The sequence below is a fragment of the Ctenocephalides felis genome, unplaced genomic scaffold (assembly GCF_003426905.1).
Source record: "Ctenocephalides felis isolate EL2017-DRISC unplaced genomic scaffold, ASM342690v1 CF-g0.4_SCAFFOLD_01170, whole genome shotgun sequence".
Lineage (NCBI taxonomy): Eukaryota > Metazoa > Arthropoda > Insecta > Siphonaptera > Pulicidae > Ctenocephalides > Ctenocephalides felis.
This window is the reverse complement of record NW_020537324.1, coordinates 37,666,761-37,680,073: the sequence shown is the minus strand read 5'-3', so window position 1 is coordinate 37,680,073 and position 13,313 is coordinate 37,666,761. Positions and strand designations below refer to the sequence as shown.

The 13,313-nt window shown below is 30.7% G+C and overlaps 1 protein-coding gene across 1 annotated transcript in view; it reads left to right on the top strand.

Moving 5' to 3' along the window:
- LOC113367192 overlaps window positions 1–13,313 on the top strand; it is a 114,824-nt gene that overhangs the window by 42,177 nt on the left and 59,334 nt on the right. The gene's annotated exons all lie outside the window — the stretch shown is intronic.

The following is a 13,313-nucleotide window of genomic DNA, read 5'->3' as shown; positions in this document are numbered from 1 at the left end:
ACATGTTTTTTTTTAACTTTTAAAAAACAATGCGGTCTACAGATCATGTTAATGTAAGCCTAAGGCGTTGACTAAAACCATGAGAATTTGCTCGAATAATCATACTTAATCTTTCTCCCTTTGAACCATATCTCAAAATCAATATAGTTTAGCTGTTATTACAACCGTCACTATTGTGCCCTAGCACAACCGTCCCCACCCTACTCATACTGAATTTTTTTAAAACTGACTTTTATTTTTAAATCTACTTTATACATCCAAGTGATAATTTAGCTTAATCTTTAAATTGTGGAAATACGTCAAAAATTAAAATGTGTTTTTTTTTAATTTATTATTTTAAAATATCTCAAAAATTTAAATAAATATTCGTATTATAAAATATAAAAATAATTACATTATTAATTTTTATAATTATGACCTCTTTCACTTTCAGACAATTGTACTTGATGCTATGACCCGTGGAGGTGAAGCTGTAACAAAATCATTATCAAATATACTTTTTTTCATTAAGTTTATACAAAACAAATATGACTATAAAAATTTCAGTATAGTGTAAAATTCAACAACAACGAAATATGTGCCTCCTTAATTTTACTAACAAAATTGTTATATATTAGGAATTTATTTTTAAATACATAATCATAATCTTTATATGATCAATTCCATGGTAGATCAAATTCAGAGTTTGATAATCACATATGTTAAATATTAATAAATATTATGAAATTAAATTGTATTTTTAATAACTAATGTAATAATTCTTTTCTATTTATCTAATTCAATATATGTTTCTGATATTGACAGTTGTTTTTAACTTATTTAAATTTTTTGTTATTCATTTATTATAGACAATCAGAATTACAATTTTCTATGAGTCTATGTGATCCATTAAATATGTCATTTAAAGGTCTTCTTCACTGAGGAGATTCCTTTGTAAATAATAATTTGTGTTAATAGAAGAAACACTGTTTAAATTAAATTAGTAGGTCTTCTAGCCAATTTTTTAGCTTTCTGGTTGAAGCATGATTTGGATGTTGGTCTATTTTCATATGGTTTGAGTTGCTTCTGTTCCAGATTACTTCTGGTATATGGTATGTTTAAATCGGTGTGGATAGTGCATTTATTTAAATATGTTATTACTTATGCAATAATGCAAACAATTCGAACGAGCAGAGCGAGGTCTAAAGGTCAGTGGGTAAAAGAGTCCACCACCAATATCTCAAATAAGGAAAGTATGACATCTTTTAGCTATACAATTTTAAAGTACATGATAAAAGTGATGTAACTAGCCATTACCGTAATTGCTAGTCGTAAATGGCATTACGTTAATTTGTGCGACGTCGTTATCAGTGGACGATTGGAAGTTCAACAAGAAAAGTATTTTTATTTCTTGGTAGTTTTTTTTTTGGTTTCGTGCTTTGTTAATTAATTTCTAATATCTGATTATAATTTTTAAGTATTAGTTATTCAATTATTTTATAAAATGTATTAATATTTTTCAGTTATTTCAGCAGTTTTTTCATAACCTCTTCAAGAGCTTACATATAGCAGGGGTAAGATACATATGGCAGCGGTAAACGTCCAACTAAACCTTTACACTGGCAAAGCTGTAAACAATAAAAAAACTAAATACTAGTGGTGCATGACATTGTGTCTTAAGGCAAATTGCTGGAAATTTCCGTACCAAAAATTAAAAAAAATTGAAAGCTTTGAAAAAAATGAGTGTTTCGAATTTGTTGAAAAAATTGTCATTTTTGAAAAAAAGAATTATATTTAGAATTTTTGTATACTTTGAATTGTTCTGAAAATTCTGAACATTTTTATACAGCAATCGTGCTGCGTAGCTGCTTTACAGAAGAAATATCGAAGCGCGTAAGCGCCACATTGCAGTCTAACGGATAAACATTGGTATGGTAGCCATAGAAATGAAAACAAAACTCATACTTAGTATAAAAATCTCTATAAAATATCTGATAATTTGATGTGTATATGTCTAATGATCATTTTTGACCGCCAAATGGCATTTATTTTTATTTTCACTCGATCTCTGAAACTGCTAAATCTGCCTTTGCAAAAATTTAAAGGGTACTTTATTTTGTCTATACAAAATTGAATTGTTCAAATCGGACACTCCGTTCTCTCAAAAACTGAATCATCACTTTGGCTCATTTGCCCAGTATTTTCGAAATTAATTTTGCCATGTCCAAAAACTAATCAGCACGTCTTCTTATCAATGGAAATCGAAAATTTGTATCCAAACACACACACTCATACATCCATTTTTTCCAAGATATGTCAAAATGTTCCAAAATCTTTGAAACGCAAAGATATTCAAAAATTTTCATATTTGTTTTTTTTTTATTACTATAACTCACTCTACGGGAAGTTAATAAAGGTAATTAAGTTAAAACGCATTTTTAGAGGGACAGATGACAAATTCTTCTATATTTTTGGCATTTTTTTACAATTTTTATTGAATCTCGGAAACCGCTGAATTTCCAAAAACTTGATCAGTTTTTCATTTCGTCAATACAAATAAAATATTTTTTGAATCAGTCAAATTAGACGCTTTGTACTCTCAAAAACTGAATTGCCATTTTTGGCACTTCTTGTCTCGTATCTTCAAAACGGTTTGACCTGCCTTTGCCAAAAACTAATCAACACGTCCCCATCAATAGGAATCGATTGTTTCTTGAAGTATTCAAATCGATTAATTCATGTTCCAAAAATCGTCAAGGAAAATTTGTATCCGCACATACACAAAGAAACATTTATCAGAACACACGAATACATATACTATACATATGTACATACATAATTTTTTTGTAAGGAGTGCCAAATGTTCAGAAACCTTCGATTTTTTTCAAATACTATAACTCACCCTACGAGAAATAATCAAAGGGGTGCATTAATTGTAGTCAATTTCTTGAACTTACTCTAAATGAGCCGAACAATCACATGTAGACATAAAATTCTTGTGACAATGAATGGTGTTGTTCTCAGATACCACATTGATATTCGATTATTATAAACACACGCTGCATTTTATATGTGAATATTTGAAATTAATTCGTCTTTATTATTAAAACAATGAACTCGTTTATATAACAAATAATGAAACAATTGGGCATTGGTAACATAATTAATAACATAATTTGCTGATACAAGCAAATATAAACAAGATGCGTCTGCTTAATGTCCAGAAACATTCACATGTAGCTACAGAATATGACTGATTGTGAGTGTATATAATATGCAAAAAATTATTTGCAAACATTCACGAATATGAATATATATATATATATATATATATATATATATATATATACATATATAAATTAAGAGGTCTTTTCAGATTGTGAAATATTATAATAAAGTTGTTCTTGGGCGTCTACCCATTAATTGAAACTATTTTATTAAAGTAAAATGTTTTATTGTCAAACGTTTCAGATCCTGATTTGACCCATCTTCAGTGCATACAAATAATTTGAAAAAAAAAACAAAAACACGGAAAATGTAATGTACCACTTACTATACTATTTTTAAAGCACGAATTTTAAAAACTATTAAATTAAAATGAAAATTGTATAGTCATTGACTATAATATTTTCTCAAACTTTGATGAATTTTCAATATGAAACTATTGTCGTAGGGCCGTAAAATTTTAGTTTGTTTTATAAGACAATGATGTCTTTTGCCAAAAAAGCATAAAAATCAGCAAAATTTTTCAACAGTTAATATCTAGAGCCAGACAACCAAAATCATTCGAAAAGTTTTTGATTTTTTGAAAACGATTCAGAATTGAGAGATAAGGCGTGGACAAAATTTTTTTCACTTTTCTGCTATTTACAAAAAAATATTCAGGCGTTTATTTGACGCCAAAAAAACGATACTACTAATATTTGCAAACTTTGTCGGTTTTTAAAATTAAATTAAATTTAAATTAAAATTTTAAACTTAATTGTCGTAGAGCCGGAATATTTTAGAATGATCTATAAAATAATAAGTCTATGGTATCTACCGTCAAAAAAAATCATATAACAAGAAGACACTTTAACACAAGAAGAAGGCCCGGCCCATCTTTACCAAAAATTAATCAGCACCATTCCCAAGCAATATCTTTCGAACGGTTTCTTGAATTTTTGAAATCGATTCAAAATTGCGGGCTAAAACGTGAACGATTTTTTTCACTTTTTTGCTATTTACAAAGAAAGGGCTTGGCTGATCGTCGCACAAAATTGATAAACGCTAGTCCTCATCGAGACACATCGAATGGCTTTTATACCTTTAAATTCGGTAGCCGTTTTGAGAAAACGTCGATTTACGGCAAAAAATCTATTCACATACACACACACACACACTCATTCGATTCAGATGGGCTTGAAACGTCGAGAAAACATAAAATTTAGCGAATTGAATTTTTTGATGAAAACATAAACTTCTTCTTCGGGAAGTTAATAAATCTTTGTTTTCGATTTTTGTGCGAATAATATAACTGATCATACCGGAAGTTAAAAAAGGAGTCCGCGTAAGGTTCACACGCGGTTGAAGTAAAACTTATTTGCTACTGTACAAGATGGCATTTAAGTAAAAATAAATACATCATGTAACAATTTTGAATAATGTTTATTAGTAATATGGTAACACTCGTGATGCACATATTTATTGGTGTCAACCATTATGCACATTTATATAATGATAAATTATAAATTATGTATTTATATTAGCATTACAAATATGTATAATATTTAAAAACAATAACTAAAGTCATACTTCAAATATGACATGTTCGGTTTGTCATTGTAATTAGCATTTAGAAATAAACCTTCATTAGAAAAATGAAGTAATTGCTGATCAATAACTTCTCTAATATTCGTTCACCCAGTGAATTATGTTAAACAACGCCTAAGCAAATATTGTTTTCGCAACTTCACTCATCTTGTAATTCTGTTTTCATACACTCCTTGACTGCTTGTATTTTTTTTACTTTTTCGCTGGCGATATAATCTCATTCTTTGAACAGCTCTAATATCTGTCTTGCCTAAAAATATTTTCCATTTTAATAAATTCAAAGATTTATAGAAACTACAAATAATATAGAATTAATTTCTAATCAATATATATAATATAATATTCCAATCAATAAACTTACGTTTATCATTTTACGTTTTATTATTTTCAAGGAACAGGGTAAAATATTCTCCTGATTCAGGCATTTTTCATTAAATCAAGAACTGTACTACTATACGATGTAACTTTAAAATGTTTATTTTTCCATGCCGATTACCTTGTTGATATCGGTACGCATACTACGTTGACGCCGGTACGCATACAACGCTGATGCCGGTGCGCATACAACTACAGATCTACGACGACTAATCACAATCAACCCGTATAGAAATGATATCATCGAGAGCGAATGACGAATCATTGGCACTCGACTCTTATCTTATCTTATCTGACGTAACGCACTTCCGTTGCATTTGTACGGATTTACACCCTAGTCGCGCCTTAAGAAGTTTTACTTCAAAATTCGTAACTGTACTGGCTTTTGAGATATCGGACCTTTTTACCAGCGGACCTCTAAACCTTGCTCTACACTACACACCAAACCCAGAAAAAAACTAGCTGTAAGTGGAATTCTGTCTTAAGGCAATTAAGGCATCGTGCCTTAAGGCAAATTGCTGGAACTTTCCGTACCAAAAATTATTATTTTTTTTAAAACGATTAACATTTTTGAAAAAAATTTACTTCGAAAAAATAAGATTTTTGAGAAACTATAAATTGGACAAAAAATTACTTTTTTTTGAAAAAAAAAATTAAAAAAAAAAAAATTATTTTTTTTTTTTTGAAAAAAATGTTTTCTTTATTTTGACATATTTTGGAAGATCTAAACTTTTTTTCAAAGCTATCGTACTGCTTTAACTGCATAAAGACGAAATATCAAAGCGCGTAAGCGCCGCGTCGCCGTCTAACGCGTAAACATTGGTACGGAACCCATAGGAATCTAAACCAAATTCATACTTATTGTTAAAATCTCTATAAAATATTTGATAATTTGATGTGCATATGTCTAATGATCATTTTTGACCGCGAAATGACATTTTTTTTACTTTTTTCATTAGATCTCCGAAACCGCTAGACCTGCCTTCATGAAAATTTCATCAATTCTTCATCTTGTCAATACAAGTAAAATGAATTATTTATGATAAAATCGGAAGCTCCGTTCTCTTAAAAACTGAGTTAGTGTTTTCGGCACTTTTTGTCCCGTATCTTCGGAACGGCTAAACCTGCCTTTGCAAAAACTATTCAGCACGTCTCCTTATCAATACGAATCGAATGTTCTTTGAATTATTAAAATCGGTTGATCGGTGTTCCTGAAATCGTCGATGAAAATTTGTATCCGCACATACATACACACACGCACATACATACACACACGCACATACACACACACACACACACATACATCCATTTTTTCTAAGGTATGCCAAAATATTCAGAAAGCTTTGAAACGTCGAGAAATGCAAAAATTTTCATTTTCGATTTTTTTGCGATTACTATAACTTGCCCTACGGGAAGTTAAAAATTCATATATTTTTAAGCGTAATACGATAAGTGCTCATGAAAAAGTATCAACGAATCCATAAAGCATTTGGGATTTGGTCCAGAAACTGCAAGTGCGCGATGTTCAATCAAATATTCAGTAGAGCAATGGAATAGGTTCGTGTTCATGCGTATTGCGAGCTGCGCGTTGCACTCGATGAGACGCACAGCCGCACAGACACCGTGGGCAATCGGAGAGGCGCGAGGCGCGCGCGAAAGCGAGAGCGCGAGAACGCTTCCGACGCGAGCGGCTGATGTTTCGATTTTATGACGCCGACCTCTTTCCTTCAGTTTCGTCTCGTTCCTATGATATGTAGCGTCTGCTCCGGCCTTGATAATAATGGATTGTTATTTTAGATAGAACTGTTTTGTTTACTGTTTTATTTTGATTTGGTGTGATTGACTTGGTTTAGTGACAGTGCGTAAAAGCTTTAAGTTTATAGTGAGAGTTTGTTTAGTTGTGAATATTACATTGTGTCATTGAATTCGAACGTGATCGACCAATTGTGCTGTGTTTTCTCGTCCAGGATAAACTAATAACGTAATCGGTAAGGTTATCAAAGACCGTATTATGTATTATAAATATTGGTGTCGTATCTAGTTTTGTTATAAAAACATAGAGAAGTCAACTCGAATGTTTGTTTACGTGTTAATATTAAATCTAAGATCTCAATGCATATAAACATTTCATAAGAGAAACTGGTCTTTAGAAACATGTTTCCTATAGTGTAGATATGGAAATTGCAGAAAAATCGAAAAAGATATCTTTAGCTGTTATAGCGTATAAACTTATTAACTTCTCAGGGTTAGTTATAGTAATTGCAAAAAAATCGTAAACTAGCTGTAAGTGGAATTCTGTCTTGAGGCAATTAAGACATCGTGCCTTAAGGTAAATTGCTGGAACTTCCCGTACCAAAAATTATTATTTTTTTAAAAGCGATTAACATTTTTGAAAAAAATTTACTTCGAAAAAATTAGATTTTTGAGAGAAACAAAAAAAAATTGTTTGAAAAAAAAAGTTTTCTTTATTTTGGCATAGTTTGAAAATTTTGAACTTTTTTTCAAAGCAATCGTACTGCTTTAACTGCATAGAGACGACATGTCAAAGCGCGTAAGCGCCGCGTCGTACGGGAATGTAAACAAAATTCATACTTATTGTAAAAATCTCTATAAAATATCTGATAATTTGATGTGCATATGTCTAATGATCATTTTTGACCGCCAAATGGCTTTTTGTTTTACTTTTTTCATTAGATCTCCGAAACCGCTAGACCTGCCTTCATGAAATTCTTTATCTTGTAATACAAGTAAAATGTTCTTTGAATTTTTAAAATCGGACGCTCCGTTCTCTTAAAAACCGTGTTATCGTTTTTGGCACTTTTTGCCCCGTATCTTCGGAACGGCTAGACCTGCCTCCACCAAAAACTAATCAGCACGTCTTCTTATCAGTACGAATCGAATGTTTTTTAAATTATTTAAATCGGTTGATCGGTGTTCTCGAAATCGTCGACAAAAATTTGTATCCGAACACACACACACATACATCCATTTTTTTCTAACCTTTGAAACTTTCTTTTGCGATTACTATAACTTACCCTACGGGAAGTTAAAATTTTTTATATATCTTTACGTTTCAAAGGTTTCTGAACATTTTGGCATACCTTAGAAAAATGGATATATGTGTGCGTGCGTGAGTACGGATACAAATTTTCATCGACGACTTTGGTAAATTGGATCAACCGATTTGAATAATTCAAAAAACATTCAATTCGTATTATAAGAAGACGTGTTCATCAGTTGTTGGCAAATGCCGATATAGTCATTTAGTAGATACGGGGCAAAAAGAGCAAAAAATGTGATGCAGTTTTTTGGAGAAGAGATCGTCCGATTTGAATAATTCAAAAAACATTTTATTTGTATTGACCAAACGAAACATTATTGAAGGTTTTGAGAAAGCCAGCGGTTACGGAGACATTAAAAAAATTAAAAAAACATGCCACTTGGCGATCAAAAATGATCATTACGCACATCAAATTATCAGATATTTTATAGAGATTTTAATAATAAGTACAAATTTTGATTATATTTCTATGGGTTCCGTACCAATGTTTATCTGTTAGTCTGCAACGCGATACTTACGCGCTTCCATTTTCAAAAAAATTCAAAATGTAAAAAATCAAATTTTTCAGAAAAATCACTTTTTTGAAAAATTACAAAATTCTCAAAAATCTATTTTTTTAAAAGTTTTCAAAAAATTTTAACGTTTTTCTAAAAATTTTAATTTTCGGTACGGTAAGTTCATGCAGTTTGGCAGAAGGCACGATGCCATGCACCACTAGTTGCAGGCAACTTGCAGGAACTTACCGTACCGTAGCAAAATGTTTGAGGAAAATTAAATGTTTTCAAATAGATAGTGCAGTAAACGGAGAGGAAAAAAGGGTATAACCTCTGAATTTTTTTACTGTGCTCCGAATTGAATGAAATTTTGGAATTAGGTTTATCTTACCCTCAAGTTCAAAAGTGAAAACAATTCGGGTTGCGCCATCACCCCCCGGGGGGATGACACCCCTTCTGAATTGTGTAATTACTTTTTTTCAAAATAACATTGGAAATCGATAGACGCACTAATTATAAGAAAAAAATGTCTCTTATAGTTTTTTAAAAAAACTAATACTTTTCAAGTTACAGGCCACTAAAGATTCATATATTTTTGGCGTTTTTCTTCGTTTTTATGCAAATATTTCCTAAAATATACATTTTAACGAAAATCGTGTAATGAACAAAATAATGCCAATAAAAATCTTAATAAATCGGTATTACATAAAGTGTTCTAGGAAAAATATTAAGAAAGATTTGAAAGAGCAAAGTCGTTTTTCATTTCGTTCAAGATTTAATTCTTGTATTTAAAGCCATCTAGTGTCGAGGTTTTACATTTTATGCATTTCCGTGAAATTGGGTTTCATAGTGCTCAACATAAGCTTTAAAATGAGTGCTGTTACAAGTTTTTTGCGTGTAAATGAGTGAGCTATCATGCAAATAAGAAGCATATACGAAGTTTTTTCCTTTTAAATCATATGGTTTAATGAGCGCCACTTCCACCAGAATTAAAGTTATTCACATTCCATCTAGAATTCACTTCATTATAGACATCTTGATGGATTCTAGCAGATTCACTACTTTAGTACAAACCACTTTCAGAAAACTCACGATTTTATAAAAACTTTATTTTTCAATTTTTTTAAAAATTGAAATTATTTTCATTATATCTCGAAAAGAATAAAAGATACGTATAAACGCATATAAATAAAAATCAAAGGGATTTTTTGTCTTATTATTGTTTTTTATTATTTTTCTTTCACACAAAAATTGACAGAGTTATGAATGTTTAAAGACTGCGCGGCCGCGCAAATTGAAAAAAAAGTTTTTATAAAATCGTGAGTTTTCTGAAAATAGTTCGTACTAAAGTAGTAAATCTGCTAGAATCCATCAAGATATCTATGATGAAGTGAATTCTAGATGGAATGTATATTACTTTAATTCTGGTGGAAATGGCGCTCATTAAACCATATGATTTAAGAGAAAAAAATATCGTATATGCTTTTATTTGCATGATAGCTCACTCATTTTACACGCAAAAAACTTGTAACAGCACTCATTTTAAAGCTTATGTTGAGCACTATGAAACCCAATTTCACGGAAATGCATAAAATGTAAAACCTCGACACTAGATGGCTTTAAATACAAGAATTAAATCTTGAACGAAATGAAAAACGACTTTGCTCTTTCAAATCTTTCTTAATATTTTTCCTAGAACACTTTATGTAATACCGATTTATTAAGATTTTTATTGGCATTATTTTGTTCATTACACGATTTTCGTTAAAATGTATATTTTAGGAAATATTTGCATAAAAAACGAAGAAAAACGCCAAAAATATATGAATCTTTAGTGGCCTGTAACTTGAAAAGTATTAGTTTTTTAAAAAACTATAAAGACATTTTTTTCTTATAATTAGTGCGTCTATCGATTTCCGATGTTATTTTGAAAAAATATAATTACACAATTGAGAAGGGGGTGTCATCCCCCCGGGGGGTGGTGGCGCAATCCGAATTGTTTTCACTTTTAAACTTGAGGGTAAGATGAACCTGATTCCAAAATTTCATTCAATTCGGAGCACAGTAAAAAAATTCAGACCTAAAACGCTCCGTTTTACTGCACAGATTATTATAAATGAATACTGGAACATTTTATAATATTTATAAGAATTATATAAACTAAATTACAAAACTAAAATCATTAAATTATTTTTTTCCCCAAAAGTTATTGTTTTGTCAACACAAGCAGAAAGCTTTTTGAATCATTCAAATCGGACGCCCACGTTTAGGCGCACGGATCAACCGATTTGAATGGTTAAAAAAACATTCAATTCCTATTGATAGGGAGATGAGCTGATTAGCTTTTGGCAAAGGCAGGTCCAGCAGTTACGGAGAGATAAGAGCAAAGAGTGCAGAAAATAGAAAATCGGTTTTTCAGAGAACGGAGCATCCGATTTGAATGTTCTAAATAACATTCAATTAGTAATGATTGGGAGAAGTGTTATCAGATTTTGGCAAAGGCAGGCCCAGCCATTTCGAAGATACGGAGCTAAATGTGCAAAAAATGGCAGTTTTTTGAGAGAACTAAGCGTCCGATTTCAATGATTCAAAGAATTTCTGCTTGTCTTAACAAAATAATTGATTTTGTAAAAAAAATTTTTTTGTTTCAATTTTATTTTTCAATTTTTTTTCAAGAAAAAAAAATTTTGTATATCGAAAATAATTCAGATTTATTTTTAATTCTGACTAAAGTTCTAATATACTTTGAACAAATAATTTCAACTTTGCAAATCAGTTTATACGAGTATAGTTCTTATAAATATTAGACAATGGTAGAATATTAATAATAATCTATTTGAAAACATTCAGTATTCCTCGAATATTTCGTTACGGTACGGGGAGTTCCAGCGATTTGCCTTAAGGTACGATGCCCAACTAGTTTCAATTTTATTTTAACTAGGTACTAAATTGGCAAAGAGTATTGAAGTTCCTAATTAATAATAAAAAATAATTAACAAGTTATTCTGGGCAAGTTATCAACAATAATAGAGTAAGTTAAATATTTGTAATACATTGTGTTGTGGTTAGAGTTATGGGATTTGAATCAGATATAGCTTTTCAATAAAGAAAGCTCAGGCCCTCATTGCTGTATTAATAAAAAAATCATTACTATTACAGAAATTGTAAATAATAAAATTCATCACATAGAGATGGAACTGTCTAGGTTGCCATCTATAAAATCGTGCAGTTAGTTATTACAGAGTACTATGAATATACTAAATGTTAATAAAATAGACTGTAATATGTTAGCAAATTGTGCGTCAGCAAACATCTGCACCTACATTATTAAAAAAGATACATTTCATGTCAAGTTGAATAACACGCCTAGAATAGCATATTTCTCTACTCTTATTAATTAAAATGATAAAAATCAGAGTCGACCTATTTTGTAGGTAAGGGGAAATTATAAATACCCAGGCGGTTATGACTTTGTGGGTATAATATAACCGTATATATTATTAATCCGACAATTTTTCTCTCCAAGCATTTCATGATTTTTCTTTATTACGTAGCATTATCATTTTAATGTATTTTATAATCCTAAGCGAATGGAAATATTTTTTTTAAGTGGAGATTACTTTGCTTCTAGCGTATGGGACCTAGTGGCTTGTTGTAACATTTTTTTTAAATGAATATATCTTGTTATCCACTAATTATATTTCTACATTTAAAGCTAGATATATGCTTTAATATTCTCTATCAAATCAAGTAAAACTAGTAGGGCGCATGGCATCGTGCCTTAAGGCAAATTGATGGAACTACATGGATTTTTTTTTTTTTTAAATTAACATTTTTGAGAAACTATACAATTTTTAACAAAATTTACTGTTTTTGAAAAAAAAATGATTCTTTATTTTGAAATATTTTGGAATTTCTGAACTTTTTTTCAAAGCAATCGTGCTGCTTTAACTCCATAGACAGAAAATATTTGAAGCGCGTAAGCGCCGCGTCGCCGTCGAACGGAAAAACATTGATACGGAACCCATAGGAATGTAAGTAAAATTATATTTTATTAACATTTCTATAAAATATCTGATAATTTGATGTGCATATGTCTAATCATTTTTGACCTCCAATGGCTTTTTTTACTTTTTCTACTAGGTCTCCGAAACCGCTCGACCTGCCTTCATGAAAATTTTACCAATTTTTCACCTTGTCAATACAAGTAAATCGTTTTCTTAAAAACTGAGTTACTGTTTTTGGCACTTTTTGCCCCATACCTTCGGAACGGTAAGACCTGCCTTCGCCAAAAACTAATCAGAACGTTTCCTTATCAACAGCAATCGATTGTTTTTTGAATAATTGAAATCGGTGATCCGTGTTCCCGAAATCGTCGACGAAAATTTGTATCCGCACACACACACATACATCCATTTCTTAAGGTATCCCAAAATGTTCAGAAACCTCTGAAACGTAAAGATATTTAAACATTTTCACTTTCGATTTTTTTGCGATTACTGTAACTTACCCTACGGTAAGTTAATTATGCCATAGCTATTGTTTATTATTTCACAATTAATCATTTTCCAGAAATGTGCGGCGTTACAACT